The sequence below is a fragment of the Pinus tabuliformis genome, chromosome 1_1, assembly GCF_031772625.1.
Source record: "Pinus tabuliformis cultivar Carrire ecotype Pingquan chromosome 1_1, CPIR1, whole genome shotgun sequence".
NCBI classification, from domain to species: Eukaryota; Viridiplantae; Streptophyta; class Pinopsida; order Pinales; family Pinaceae; genus Pinus; species Pinus tabuliformis.
In genome coordinates this window covers 909,146,702-909,163,187 of record NC_142297.1, presented here as the reverse complement: position 1 = coordinate 909,163,187, position 16,486 = coordinate 909,146,702, and positions in this window count along the sequence as shown.

The following is a 16,486-nucleotide window of genomic DNA, read 5'->3' as shown; positions in this document are numbered from 1 at the left end:
TCTGGAGTGAACTCTTCGTCCCGTCTAGGTCCTACGACACTTTGGTTTTCCCTTTCCATGGAGGGACATAGGCGGGAAGTTTTGTTGCAGAGCGTATAGGTTGAATATATTCCTCCATATCTTCATCTTCCTTCATTGTGATGATAAGGGCCTATAAATCCTCTTCTTCCTCATCTATGTTGACTGTGACAAATTTTTTATTTATCAGCCATTGATAGCTTACTGCATATTGGGTTCCTCGAGGAGATGCATACAGGGGCCATGGCTTGTTTATATTTCTTGGGCCTCAGCGTTCGCGGTGATTTGGGGACTTATGTCACAACCCCGGTGCCTCCTGGAACATCCTTGACCATGGGGGTCTACGAGGCCTCGCCGGTGGTTACCTCTTCAATTCCCAAACCATCCTTAGTAGCTATCATCGTATCTTGGCTATATTCTGTCACTCGCGAACTTAAGGGCTCAATTATTGCTTGTCTCTCAATGCTCAGTGCTTTGCTCAAACACTCTATTCTCAAATGACCAATTATTGTTTGCTAGCCAGCCCTTTGTGTTTTATAGCACCTTTTGAATTCAAATTCGACCATTCCCCCTCATTTTGGGCCATTATGCTTTCTTGGCGGCATATTTTCCCAAATCTTGCCCATAAATCGTGTCTTAAATGTCTGCCGCCCACTCCGTTTGACCTCAAATCAAGCATCCCATTGCGAATAGTGACACCAATAGTCACATTTCAGCCAATCTACATGGCAACGTAGCCCTCCATGCATGATCGCGAACCTTGTGACACTGCTTCTACATCCATCCCCAATATCTCACAATTTCCGAGCAGAATAGTTTATAGTCCTGCGCTTCCTTTCAACTGCCTGGAGTGCTAAGATTGTCCTTCCTGTGGCTAGTCAGGTAGTCGTAGCACCCATGTGGGGCTCCATCTTTTCCTCCACCATGGTTCGCAGATAACCCCCACCTTCCATAGTTGTGGTTGGCCTCGTGCACTTTACTACTTGCAACGTGCTACTTTGGTCACTAGGCTTAGCAATGTGCAATCCAAGCCAACGCATCAGACCAAGGGACTAGTCTCTAATTCTTCGCTACCTTCGTTTCTATAGATCCTCCCACTTTGCGTAACCTCAAACATCAATTTATTTGCATAACCCACTTTTCAGACGGTGAAATTTTAATCCAAGTGTTCAAAGTTTTAATGTACTTACGTCACGGTCCTTTGAGGAAGCGTCATTCTGCCTCGCTGTAGCTGACTGAACTATCTACCGTGAACTCGGTGATAAAACCTCGTATGATTTGATCAAGCCAATGGTCCATAGCGCGCGCAATCTTATGTTTCGATGCTTCTAGTCTATGCACGAATTCTGGAGTCCACACAATCAGTTTCTCGAGCCTACACCTTTCTTGACTGTCTGCTAGCTTCGCAATCCATTCATACAACTCAAAGGGGAAGGACGCAAAGAAAATTTCATGTATTTTCATATATAAGTAGCACTCTAACCACTATTCCTTCGATACTTGTGGATTCCTATTTTCTTGCACTGCGAACTTGTGAATTTTTCTTTCTTTATCGGATTCCAATGACATGACACTAGACATCCCTTATGAAGATCCCTTATGCAGATGCCAAACAAATCCCAGTACTACTGGCCCTTTCGGCAATAGTTTGAAGAGTGTAGACTAAGGTCTCACTCGAAGTAGTATGGGAGGGTGCTAGAACCAGGTTTTCGCACCCTGGGGATGTCGAGCTGCCGCTAGCAGTTCGACCCTACACGCATGTCATTATGCACACTTGCCTGTACCTCGCAGCCTGTGATGTTGCCTTCACACAATCCTACTTGGGGGCCAAACGCTATTATTACCCAATCCCTCACTAGTATTTTAATGTTAGTTGATTAACTTAGCTTCCTTGTATACTTAGCTTTATAAATCATTCATACAAGTGCATGCAATAAATAAAAGGTATATTTGCAATTGATATAAAACATGTAATAACTCAAGAATAGATATATAGAATTCAGATAAAACTTCTCTTTATTATTCTCCTTCTTCGGTTGCAGACTCGACTCTGCCCTGCGTGCTTAACTGTAGGGATCCACGCACTCAACTGCGGACAACTAGGCCTATGCACACTCAGCTGCAGAGCCTTCTCCTACTCTATGACCCTAGACACACTTTGCACTTGCTCTATGCTTCTATTTCTCTATCTCATGCTTCACTCTTCTTCTTCTTTTACAACTTAGAGCCTCGCTCTATTTATACAATCTAATGGTTTGTGGACCATGGGTAGGCCGAAATTACATTACAAAACTAGGGCGGACAACCCTGTGACTCTATCATACATTTCGAACTCGTAATTCACAGGGCTTTACATCATTATTCAATCAAAACATGGGCTTTGAGCACAAAAACATGCCTTGGGGGGATTCCATGCCCAACAATTATGGATATTGAGGGAGGGAGCATGCTAGCAGATTTTGAGGTAATAGAGATCGTTGATGACAGCAATCCCTACCCCGTGCTCCTAGGAATTGACTAGGCCACCAACATGAATGGGGTAATCAATTTGAAGAAGCGAAAAATGATTTTTGAGAAGAGTTCATTGCGCGTAATTGTACCCCTGGACCCTGCCAAAAGATCGCACTATACGGAACTAGTCTGTGACTATGAAAGTGATGATTATTGATATGAAAATGGGGCACTAAAGGCTTTTTGTCAAGCTTACAAGAACCTCTCCCATTCCAAAGCTTAAATATTCTCAAGATATTATGATTAACCAAATGCAGAATTAATAATGCTTGAAATATGGTGTATGCTTGTGTTTTTTTTTAACTGTTAAGTGCTTTAAGTTCACTTGCTTATGCTGATATAAAATACATATAATAGTAAATAGAATAGCAAATAAGTAGCAAATGCAATGTAGCAATAAGCAATAACACAAAACAACAATATAATATGGAGTTCACCATTTACTCTTGGGCTACGTCTCCTTGAGCTCTAGTCAACTCAACTAGGCTCTCTGAGATTATGGCACGAAATATTTTACAAGCTCCACACTCAACCTATGGGTTTAGAATGCCATCTTATCCCACTGGCTGTCCTCACTCTGATGATAGATCTAGGCTTCTCTAGACTTAACTTCTTCAATCAGCATTCTGAGCGATCTTACTCTAGCTTGCACCAACTCCCTCAGAATCCTCTTAGCTATCTTTGGAATGCCTTCTTCTATCTTCAACCCACTCTGGAAACCAACGATAGCTGATCATTTCGGCCCTTTGTTGTTCTGCAGCTTCACTACGGCATCACGGATCTTGGAAGTCTGCTTTGAGCTCGATGGCTTTTGAGGTTCTACCTCCAACCTCTGGTGGCTATGCCATTGTCAATCACTCTGGATCTACAGCTCTGGTGCTCTTGCTCTTGGGTCTGGCTCTAGCTCTCATGAGCTCCTCTCAACCTCTACGTGCATCAAAGGATTGCTCGACCTCCAAGCATCCCTTAGAAACTTTCCAGTGACCTTTAGCAACTACTCACTGCTATCAATTTAGCTCTTTGTCAAGTGCTGCCCCACAATTGTGCTCTCTGGCTTCTTTAAAATATTCTCTCAGCACTATGGCTTCCCCAGCTATTTCTCTGTTTGTCATTACTCCCCTACGGCTCTGTGGCTTCTCTACACATTATCTGTTCAACTGGCCATCTGGCTCTGCGGCTCTATGGCTTCAAACGCATCATTGTCTACCAAAAATGCCTGCTTATGGCATGGCACAGTGATCAGGGGCTGTTACAGAGGGATCAGGGCCTTCTTCCAAGCAAAAACCTGAAAATGGAGAAAAATCGAATACACAAAGATTTTCTAAAAATACACTATTGAGCGTGAAATATGGACTTGAAATTCCATTAAATCATCCCTATAAACCCATCAGGTCCACCATTTTATCACGATTCACTATTGCATGGTGAAATGATAAAAAAACCTAATACATAGGAAATACAAAGAAATCCTGTGTTTCTGGACTTCAAATTTTATGCAATCGGCTCCATAATCCCTATCGGGTCTGGCCCTTATCGGCCTATCGCTATCACAAATTGCATTAGACCTACTATCGAGGATCGCCAATTTAATTTGCACTGTTGATCTGATCCCCGATTAGATGGTCCAGATCGCATCGCATATCGCTATCACATCGGCCCTTTGTGATGGGGATCGTCGATCTCTCGACCACTGATTTAATCCTGGCCATTGATCTCATTTCCGATCTGATGGAAGAGATCACACACTATAGATTGCTATCGTATGTAACATTCTCTATGGCCCAAGGGTTCTATACATCGTCGATGTCGATCTGCTGATCCGATTCACCGCATATCACAATCGGCTCTACCCAGGGTCCCGACATCGCATTCACGCCTACCTTCGACCTGATATGTTGGAGATCAGTGATCGGGGGTCTCTTCTCCCTCTGCTTTAAGTAAGCCATTTGAACCATTTGTGATGCCATTTCCTTTATAAAGCCTTTTAGGCCATTTTTTGAAGATTTTTTCCTCTTTTTCAAAGGAAAAAGGGAAACTTATTTCTGCGATAACTTCTGCATCTGAGATCCGTTTTATCCCATTCAAATTGCAGTAAATTTAGAATGAAAAGATCTACGCAATGGAACTATTTCTAGGAGCATACTCAGATTTTCATTTTCCTCTGTGAGGAACACTTAGACTTAGAAGTCTATCCAAAATCCATTTTGGATCATGCCTTCCCACTAAAGAACTTTTGGTCTCCAAAAGACTGACATACTGATCTGAATAGTAAATGAGAGTAACATCACCCTCTTCTTTCAGCCTTCACACACTTGCCTTGCATAGTGCCTTTGAACCAAAGCCTTTGACCACTTTCCTTCATGGATGTGTTGGTCCTCTTGGGGAAGAACTGTTTTCCTCCTTGATTTCATGCAGAACTCTTGCTAAGATGGTCACAAAAGGTAGTTTGAACTTTGCTACCTTGATCATTGATCCAAGGTGGCTCAAAGAAATGTGAAGTACATCTGCTCCATAAAAATTTCATTTGTACCTGTTTGGAAAGCTGTCAACAACAACTGTTAACAACAACAGAAATACAGATGAAAACTAGATGGCTTAAACTCCTACTTCAACAAAAAAAATAGATTTCACATCTTGTGAACACCCCCATGTCTTACATTTGCATACAAATGATGAACTAGATAACAAGCCCACAAAACATGCCTTTAAAACAAATGACTCTTCAAGTCAAGCATGTAGAAAAAGATCATTAGGACTCTTTTTCAAAAGATGAAACACTTCTCATTATCTCCATCTTGGAGACCAAGTTAACTTTTCCCAAGTCAACATTGCATCACATGCATGTCAAAGAAATCAACCCTACAAGTTAATTACACATACATGCTCAAATACAAGGAAATCATCAACATCCCTATTTTCATGCACAACATTCTCATGCATGCATTTCATCCTTCAACTTTTGCTTAAGCACAATGTACTTTCAAAGCTAAAATGAAATATAATGTTGCAGCAACAAAGTCATTCTCCTACTCAACTTCTCCATTCACCTTCTTGGTAAAATCCTGCAACTTGCATTCCATTAACAAAGAAATGTGAATAGATGCATTAATAGACATGCAATCTTAATTGGATAAGAATTCTAACCATTTCTCACCAATCCCTTTCAAAGGTACTACCTTTGTCTACACCTCAACATCAACATGTGAATCATCCCGAGACACATCATTCATGGAAATTTCCTTTCCATTTCTACCATCTTCTCTTTCCACCTTATTAAGTTTTCATGGAAGAATTTATAGATTCAGAGTCCAACACTTTTAAGCATGATGCCCTTGCTTACGGTAGTAAGTGCACTGCATGTTCATCCTCTTGACAACATGATTTGCCTTGTCCAATGGACCTTTGGCTTCTTGCTTCCTTTCCTTCAAAAGTTTCCTGTATGTGGTCATTCTCTTCCAACATCTAGAAACATTATGGTCATCCGAACCACAAAAGGAACATGCAATTCTTTTCCCATATCTATGCGGAAATTTATCATGCTTTGCATAATCAAAAGGAATATAATAAGAACCAGATTTATACCTTTCTCTTTCACCTTTATTGCCTTCATGAAGAGGTGAAGCAAATGAAGAAGTGGCTCCCTTTGGAACACCATCAATCTCTTCAAGGCTATTAGAGTTTCCACAACTCTCTGGTTCAAGTGTGTGCTTTTGAACACCTGCATCCTACACGTGATGTTTCAAGCTATTGCATTCCTCCTAAATACAATCTTCACACTCTTGAGGTAGAGGACCTGAAATGAAACTCCTTCTTGGAACTATTTCAATAGCCTTCATGGCAGCTTTGGAACTCTCTCCATAAGCTTGTCGATACCCAAGACCCAAATACTTAGGCCTTTCCTCAACCATTATTGGCTAAACAATACCTTGTGCATGTTTACCCAAGCCTTTTCCCTCATAGCCCATCTTGGACATTAGCTTGGAACCTATGCCTCTGGTATGCTTTTCAAAAGAACCAATATAAGCATTATTAGAAGAATTTGAAGACAAATAGGAATGATTTACCTCTTCTTCAAGATGATACTTGACTAAGGCTTCTTTGGCAAAAAAGAGCTGTTACTCCAACTCATGCATCATTTTCAAGTTCATATTTGCAATATGAAGTTGCCTCACCATTTCCTGCAATTTGTCAGAAAGCAACTGCTTCTCTTTCTCCACGGAATTCAACTGCTCTTCCTTCCATCCTCATACATTTGTCTCACCATATCCATCATTTTGGCCAAGTCTTGCTTCATGTCTTCATCAAAGACTTTTGTGAAGAAAGAAGAATTTGAGGACTCATTTGTAGAAGTAGTCATTATGCTAATGAACAAAAGAACTTCAAACAAGATTAATAAAGAGCTTACTCAACAACCTTTTGCAACAAAACTCTTATGCTTCAAGGATTGCCTTGAGGTCCTTTGGGATAGAAGAATGCCTTCGACCCTTCTTCCTTCTTTTCCTTCCTGGACTAAGCTATCAATATCTTTCCCTTCACCTTTGTAAACTCAAACAATAGTTAGTCTGCAAACAAGCATACAATCAATCAAACAATCAATCCTTGAGTGCCCAAACACCTTTCAGACAAGCAATCTCTGTTCTGTCAATCAAGCATTTAGATATAACCTTCTTTGAAGGTGGGGTTAACCAATCTCAAGCTCCAATACCACCTGATCTAAAAATGAGGCACTAAAGGCTTCTTGTCAAGCTCGCAAGAACCTCTCCCACTTCCAAAGCTTAAATATTCCCAAGATATTATGATTAACCAAATGTGGAATTAATAATGCTTGAAATATGGTGTATGCTTGTGTTTGTTTTTAACTGTTAAGTGCTTTAAGTTCACTTTCTTATGCTGATATAAAATACATACAACAGTAAATAGAACTGCAAATAAGCAACAAATGCAATGCCGCAATAAGCAATAACACATAACAACAATATAATATGGAGTTCACCCTTTCCTCTTGGGTTACGTCTCCTTAAGCTCTAGTCAACTCAACTAGGCTCTCTGGGATTATAGCAAGAAATCTTTTACAAGCTCCATGCTCAAATCCATTGGTTTACACTGAACCTATGGGTTTAGAATGCCATCTTATCCTGTTGGCTGTCCTCACTCTTATGACAGATCTAGGCTTCTCTGGACTCAACTCCTTCAATAAACGTTTTGAGAAATCTTGCTCTAGCTTGGACCAACTCCCTCAGAATCCTCTTAATTGTCTCTGGAATGCCTTCTTCTGTCTTCAGCCCACTTTGGACACTAGCAACGGCTGATCATTTTGACCCTTTGCTATTCTGCAACTTCACTATGGCATCACGGCTCTTGGAAGTCTGCTTTGAGCTCGGTGGCACTGAGGTTCTGCCTCTAACCTCTAGTGTCTATGCCTCTGTCAAGAACTTAGGCTCTGTGGCTCTGGTGCTCTCGCTCTTGGTGTTGGCTCTAGCTCTTGGCTCTAGCTCTAGCTCTCATGAGCTCCTCTCAGCCTCTGCGTGCATCAATGGATCGCTCGACCTCCAAGCATCCCTTAGCAAACTTCCAACGACCTTCAACAACAACTCGCTACTGTCAATTGAGCTCTCTATCAAGTGCTACCCCTCAATCATGCTCTCTGGCTTCTTTGAGGTATTCTCCCAGCTCTATGGCTTCCCCAACCGTTTCTCTGCGTGTCATTACTTCCCTATGGCTCTGTGGCTTCTCTCCGCGTTGTTTGTTCGACTGGCCATCTGGCTCTGCGGCTCTATGGATTCAAACATTGTTGTCTACCAAAAACACCCACTTGCAGCGTGGCACAATGATTAGGGGCCGTTACGGAGGGATCAGGGCCTTCTCCTAGGAAAAAACCCGAAAATGGAGAAAAATCCAATACACAAAGATTTTATGAAAATACATTATCGGGCCTGAAATCCGAACTTGAAATTCCATTAAATCACCCCTATAAACCCATCGGGACCGCCATTTTATTGCAATTCACTATCACATGGTGAAATGATCAAAAAACCCAATACACAGGAAATAGAAAGAAATCTCGTGTTTCCGAACTTCAAATTTTATGCAATCGGCTCCATAATCCCTATTGGGTTTGGCCCTTATCGGCCTATCGCTATCACAAATCACATTAGCCTTACTATTGGGGATCATCAATCACCGATTGCCAATTCAATCTGTACCCTTGATTTGATCCCTGATCGGACAGTCCAGATTGCATCGCATATCGCTATCATATCAGCCCTTTGTGTCGAGGATTGTCGATCTCTCGACCGTCGATTTAATCCTGAGCGTTGATCTTATTTCCAATCTAACGGCTGAGATCACACATTACAGATCACTATTGCATGTCACATTCGCTACGACCCAGGGGTTCTATACATCGTCAATGCCGATCTTCTGATCCGATTCATCGCATATCGCAATTGGCTCTGCCCAGGGTCTCGACATCGCATTCATGCCTGCCTCCAACCCGATATGTCGGAGGTCGGTGATCAGGGGTCTCTTCTGCCTCCACTTTAAGTCCACTCTTTGAATCATTTGTGATGCAATTTCCTTTATAAAGCCTTTTAGGCCATTTTTTGATGATTTATCCTCATTTTCAAAGGAAAAAGCGTAGCTTTTTTCTGCGATAACTTCTGCATCCGAGGTTTATTTTATCCCATTCAAATTGCAGTAGATTCAGAATGAAAAGATCTATGTAATGAGACTATTTATAGGAGCATCCTTAGGCTTTGATTTTCATCTTTGAGGAACAATAAGACTTAGAAGTCTATCCAAAATCCTTTTTGGATCAATGATCTAGATTATATCTAGAAGATAACAGTGTGAGACCAAGACTAGGTGAATCCCACCATGGATGGGCAGATTAAATGGGAGCACGAAAGCTCCTGTACTTCAGATTCCGACGAAGAAATAGAATGATGGAAGAATCGGTTACACAAAGTAACTAAATTGAATTGAAATATGATGACCAGGTCGTTGCACTGCGTGTTGACAAAAGTAAGAAATATGCCCACTTATGATGGTCTAAATGAGGTAGATACCTTCTTGGATGCATTCGAAAGGGAGGTGCTGGAAAAGCAATGCTTTCAGGCTTTGGAATGGGTACTGTGCACTATGCCCATGAGATGGTGGGGTACGCACAAAGGAAGCTTTGATGATTTGCGAAAATGTAAGAGAATGTTGTAACTACGGTTTGGGATGCCTAAGGTATGACTGAATGATGGGCAGGATGATCCGCACGCGCATCTAGCCAAGTGAACATAGGCCTATGGAGAAAAGCCACAACCTAAGTGGGTGCACCTGTTCTATCATACCCTAGACGTTATACCAATGAATTGGTATATAGAAACAGAGCTCTAGCATGGGACAAGTGAATGGGATATCCTGCACAAAGGGATCATGATGACCTTCAGTTTTGAGGATGGGTGTGACAGTATTGACGAAGCACTATAAGAGGTAAAAGAAACCATCTTTAGGGTACCACAGGAGCTGTAAACTTGCTTCAGCTTGAATGGGCTACTCAGTTGAGTCATGCACTGGAATGTTATAATGTAACTACTGAAGAGAAGGAAGATCCACAGAATATTAACATTTCAAAAACAAAAGGCCACCGCGAGGTTCAAGGACCATAGATTGAGAACCCTAATATAACCATGCCGGTGAAAACTAAACAAGTGAATATTGGTATAGAGGCAGAACCCAAATTCATGAAGATCAGAGACTAATGGGATGACGCGATGGTGGATAAGGTCACTGAACTACTCCACGGATATCAGGACTTATTCTCAACCAAGTTTATGGATTTGAAAGGAATGATCAGAGATTTAGGGGTAATGAAGATCACGTTAAAGCCTGATGTGAATCTAGTTAAGCAGAGGTTGTACTGCTTAAGTCCAAAATACAAGGAGAAGGTTAGCATAGAACTAGACAAAATGCTCGCAACAGGCATCATTGAGCCTATGGAAGAATCCGATTGGGTATGCCCAACGGTGGTACAAGAAAAGAAGTAGAAGGAGGAGATAAGAATATGTGTGGATCTCAGAAAATTGAATGACGCTTGTGTGCATGATCCATTCCAAACTTCGTTCACAGATGAAGTGTTGGACAATGTAGGTGGCCAGGAAGCATATTCTTTCACTGATGGGTTCTCAAGGTACCACCAGATCAAAATCGCATTGGAGGATAGGAGAAAGACAACCTTCATGATTGTGTGGGGTTGCTTTCAATATACTATCATGCCATTTGGATTGAAGAATGCGTCGACCATCGTATTGCGCGTGGTTGTTACGGAATTCAAGGAATATATTCATAAGTTCTTGGAGGTCTATTTTGATGACTGGATTTTATTTGGGCTGGTTAAGTTCCATGTAGTGAGCTTGCGCTTGATGCTAGATACTTGTTGAAGATACCAAATCACACTCAACCTCAATAAGTGTGTGTTTCTTGTTCCTTTTGGGAACCTACTAGGGCACGTAGTTTGTAGACAAGGGCTGATGGTAGATCCCATGAAGATCGTTGTGATTCTAAATTTGGAAGCGCTGCGAAGTGTGAAATAGCTACATGCTACTCTCGGACATACGGGGTACTACAGAAAGTTTATCAAAGGTTATGCCCAGATCACTGCGCTGATGGAAAAATTGTTGAAGAAGGATGTCACGTTCTGCTGGAATGATGACTGTAAGAAAAACCTAGATATATTGAAGGAAAAGATGGTTACTGCACTGATTCTTGTCTTCACGAACTGGAAGAAAGAGTTTCATGTCCATGTTGATGCTTCGTGTATAGCGCTGGGGCCAGTACTAACATAGGATGGTGGAGAAGGCTTGGATCATGCTATCGCGTTCACAACTCGTAGATTATCTAAAGCAGAGAAGAAATATTCCACCACTAAGTGTGAGGGGCTAGTTATGGTATATGCACTCTAGAAGTATCGCCACTACTTTCTAGGAGATCACTTTAAGATGTATACAGATCATTCCACGCTAATGTACTTGGTCAATAAGCCTATGTTGGGGGGGAACATCTACATATGGCTTTTATTTTTCCAAGAATACGATTTTGAAGTTGTTGTGAAGCTTGGGCGATTGAACGTGGGACCATATCACCTGTTGTGCATCGAGACAAGGGAAGAACCTACTAGTTTGGAAGAAGGATTACCTGACTCGTAGGTCTTTGCTATGCACATAGCGGATGGAAATTTTGAAGATATAATTCACTTTCTAACAACTAGAATTGCACCAGAAGGATACTCTGTCTAGTAAAAGAAGGAATTAGTGGTGTGTGCGGCGGATTTCTCTATCATTGCTAGGCATCTATACAAGATGGGGAATGATGAAATACTACGAAGGTATGTACCCGAGTTTGAACAAAGCAACATCCTTGCGGACGGTCATGTGGGCACTGTGGGAGGACATTATGTAGGGAGAGAAACTATGCAAAAAATTCTATGGGCGGGGTTATGGTGGCCAACCCTTCATCAAGATTCAAAAGCATATTGCGAGGCATGTGATGTATGTCAAAGAATAGGTAAGCCATCGCGGAGGGATTAAATGCATTTGAATCCATGAACAATGTTGCAGCCTTTTGAAAAATGGGAAATAGATTTTGTAGGACCTATTCAGCCTAAAGGAAAGACAGGCATGAGGTATATTATCACTGCGATGAAGTATCTGACTCATTGTGTAGAAGCACAACTGGTGAAAGATTGCATGGGTGTGACTAGCATGAAGTTTCTATTTGAACATGTGTTGACACGATTTGGATGTCTGAAGATTTGATGAGTGATCGCGGTACACACTTCCTGAACGAAATGATCAATGTGCTGATGGAAGAGTTTTAGGTGTATCATCAGAAGAGCACACGTATCACCTATAGGCTAATGGGATAGTAGAAGTGTTCAACAAAGTACTGGAAATCACACTGACCAAGGTATGCAATATGAAGCGAAGTGATTAGGACCTACATGTACCTGCAGTATTATGGGCTTATTGAACAACATGCAAGAAACTGAAGGGACAGACACCTTTTAGGCTTGTCTATTGATCCGAATCTTGGGGGGAGGCCCCCAAGATCTGAAAAATTGAAATGCCACAAGAAAAAGAGGAGAATACCCAATAAACCAAACCACAAAGAAACTTTTTATTAAAACAAATAATAATTGTAAGGACTACATTGTGGTGGAAAAAACTATCCTTTTACAAAATGTGACTTGTTACTTATAGTATTTTTCAGTTACAATACCACGGGTCAATTCCATGGGTGAATGAATACCATGGGTGGATGTCACAATACCACGGGTCAATTCCATGGGTGAATGAATAACATGGGTGGATGTCACAATACCACGGGTCAATTCCACGGGTGATAAATACCATGGGTGAATGAATACCATGGGTGGATGTCACTTACAATACCATGGGTGGATTCCACTTACAATACCATGGGTAAATTCCATGGGTGGATGAATACCATGGGTTGATGCCATTTTCCATTCAAATCATTCCTCCCTCCTTAAGAAGCAATGGTCCCCATTGCATGAAGTTCCCTCCTGCGAAGCCTTTGTTGAATATGAAGACCCACTAAAGAGAAGGGTTTTATGTGGTTAACCATAACCATGATGAACAAAGATCCGAGGATAGAGATACCCTGTAATGCTTGTTACCAACTGTGATACTGACAGTGTACAGCCTAGCAAATGGACTTTAATGAAGTGTGGGTTTGTGGATGACCAATAACCATGATGAACAAAGATCCGAGCATAGAAATACCCTGTAATGCTTGTGACCAACTGTGATACTGACAATATGCGGTCTAGAAAATGGACTTCGATGAAGTGTGGGTTTGTGGATGACCCATAACCATGAAAAAAGAAGATCTGAGGATAGAGATACTTAGTAATTCTTGTGACCAGCTGTGATACTAACAATGTGCGACCTAGCAAATGGACTTCGATGACTAGGATTTTGTGCAGTTGACCCATAACCGTGATGTTGGTTGTTGATGAAGTAGCAGGTGCCTACATAGCCTAGGGTAGGAGGGCATGTCTCCAAATACCCAAGTCGAATGTTGCTATGCTGAAAATGATGAATGTGAAGCAGGTGCCTACTAAAGTGGGGTGGGAGGGCACGTCTACAGTGGGAAGCCACTTTGAATGCTGCTCCAGAAATAAAACGGACATAACTCGGTCAATATAACTCAGAATATTTATTATAACCTATTTTTGGAAGCAGAATGACCATTTTGCATCTTCTCACATGTTGGAAATCCTTATCTAGATACTTTAGAATCTCATATGCATGTTCCATTTTTTCAACATCACAAAAGTTCTGAAAAAAATAGTTGATTTTAAATCAGCGATATCTCCCACATCCGAACTCCGATTCGACCCATTTATTTTTTGAAATTGGGTGATTTTTCAAGAGGATCACAGATCTACAATCATTTTTTTGAAATTATACAAAAATTTTTCAATAAATTATAGGAGATTCGCCGTCCACCAGTTGTCGTCAGAAAAGAAATTCTACAACACAACTTATTTTAAATCAGTGATATCTCCCTCATCCAGACTCCGATTCGGCCGATTCTTTTTTTGAATTTTGGTATTTTTTCACAAGGAATCTAGATATGGTATTTATTTTTGTAAATATTGCACCAAATGTTTCAAATATAATCTGTAAACTCGCTGCCCAAAAAAAAATTCTTGCAAAAAAATGAAAAAAGATAAATTCTTCCTGCTTGGCCCAAGAAAGTGCTCTATGGAGGTCACAGCATGTGCCTGAAGCTTGTTGAATATTGGTGCAAAAATTTGAAATTTAAATATGCATGAAACTCTCATTCCCATGGAATCATAACCTGCTCCGATACCACTAATCTGGATCTTGCGGGGAGGCCCCCAAGATATGAAAAATTGAAATGCTAGAAGAAAAAGAGGAGAATGCCAATAAACCAAACCACAAAGAAAATTTTTATTAAAACAGATAATAACTGTAAGGACTACATTGTGGTGGAAAAAACTGTCCTTTTACAAAATGTGACTTGTTACTTATAGTATTTTTCAGTTACAATACCACGAGTCAATTCCATGGGTGAATGAATACCATGGGTGGATAAATGCCATGGGTGGATGCCACTTACAATACCATGGGTGGATGAATAACACGGGTGGATGAATACCATGGGTTGATGCCATTTTCCATTCGGATCATCTATGGAGTGGAAGCCATAATGCCTATGGAATACATCATGCCTAGTATGCGCATAACAGCGCTCACAAGTATGACAGATCATGGAGCCCTAGAGGAGAGGCTTGCGTAGTTGGATGAGCTTGAAGAAGAACGATTTTTGGTTGGATTTCAACCAGCAGGTCCAAAAGCAACACGAAAAGGCATGGCATGATCAACATATTAAGCTGCGCACATTCAAGGTTAATGATTTGGTGATATTGTATGACAGTAATTTTGATAAATTTCCAGGGAAGCTCAGAATGCATTGGCTGGGATCGTATGTTATTAAGGAGATTACGAATGGTGGCATGGTATAGTTGGTAAAGTTAAATGGAGAACCCCTCCTAGGAAAAGTGAATGGCAGTCATTTGAAGCCATACACAGGTGGCACGACCATCTGACTAGCCGATAGAAGCATAGTATTAGCGCTCTAGGAAGCTGAAAGGAGGCACTGGACTATAACTACTTTGCTCAAGAACTGTGCGATATCAGGACTGTGCGCATTAGTGAAGTGTCACAGGGTCTGCGACATTGCAAGGATAGCTACACTGCTGCACGGGTCGGCTGGAAAGTGACTGTTAAAGCCACTATTCATGATGTGATACTTGGTTTGAGACCCAATGGAGCGAGCGCTAGGCATTTAAGGCAAACTTTATGGGCTAGATTCTTGAAAATTTACTGCCAATCTAGCATTAATGGACCGAATGTGGGGGGAACAGTCAAATTCAAATTCAAAAGGCACTATAAATTACAAATTACTGTCCAGCAAACAACACTTGGAAATTTGAGAACTGAGTTGTTGCGTGCTCAGATATTCATGAATTGAGACTTGTTCGATATTTTGAAAGTGAATTCATTGCTTGAAAAATTACCAGAGACACTGAGAGAACTGTGGAATCGCACTATGGCAGCACCTGAAGAGGTCATGGATACCAGAGAAATGGCAGCCGAGGAAGCCGTGTAGGCAATTACATAAGTGGAATCCCTAGAGAGCGTCGGGATAATTGCTGAGATCCCTAAATCACTGCGCACGCCAAGACCTAAGAAGGATAAGAAGACCATGATATCGGTGCACGTCTCACCTAGAAATCTGCTGAGGGCCAAGCTCACAATGGAGAAAAAGGGGAAGGCCATTAATTTGGAGGCCGATGAGGAGGAAGAGTTTGAAGAGATCCCAGTGGAGGAGGAGGCTGTAGAGATGGAAGTCAAAACCCAGGGTGCGGACCCTCTCACCAGTTTGCCTACATATGTTTCTCTACAGAAGGGTAAAGAAAAGGTGCCCAAGCATATAGATGAAAGCAGGAGCTCTCTACAAACTTCATTGCTCCCAAATGATATTGTGTTTGAAGGAGTGCACTTGGGATAGGTGCTCGTGTTGAAATTTGAATATTGGGACCTCGTGGACCACAAGAAGTTTCTGCATTTAGCGACCACACTACTAATGCACTAGAAGAAAGACGCGTCGGCTCGAATAATAGAGTTGGAGCCATGCAAATGGCTAAGAGGTGTTAAGAAAGTAGGGTTGCTAAACCCGATGTGGGTGCCGCATTACCACCGTATCCAGTGACCATTTTCATCCCTAGGCAGTTGCTCTGCTTGGTGCATGATGGGTGCTTGTGGCTGGAGGAGCCCATCCCCATCACAGACCATCTGATTTAGAGGATCACATGGCTCCCTTGTGTAGGGAGGACCCAATGAACATTTCAGAA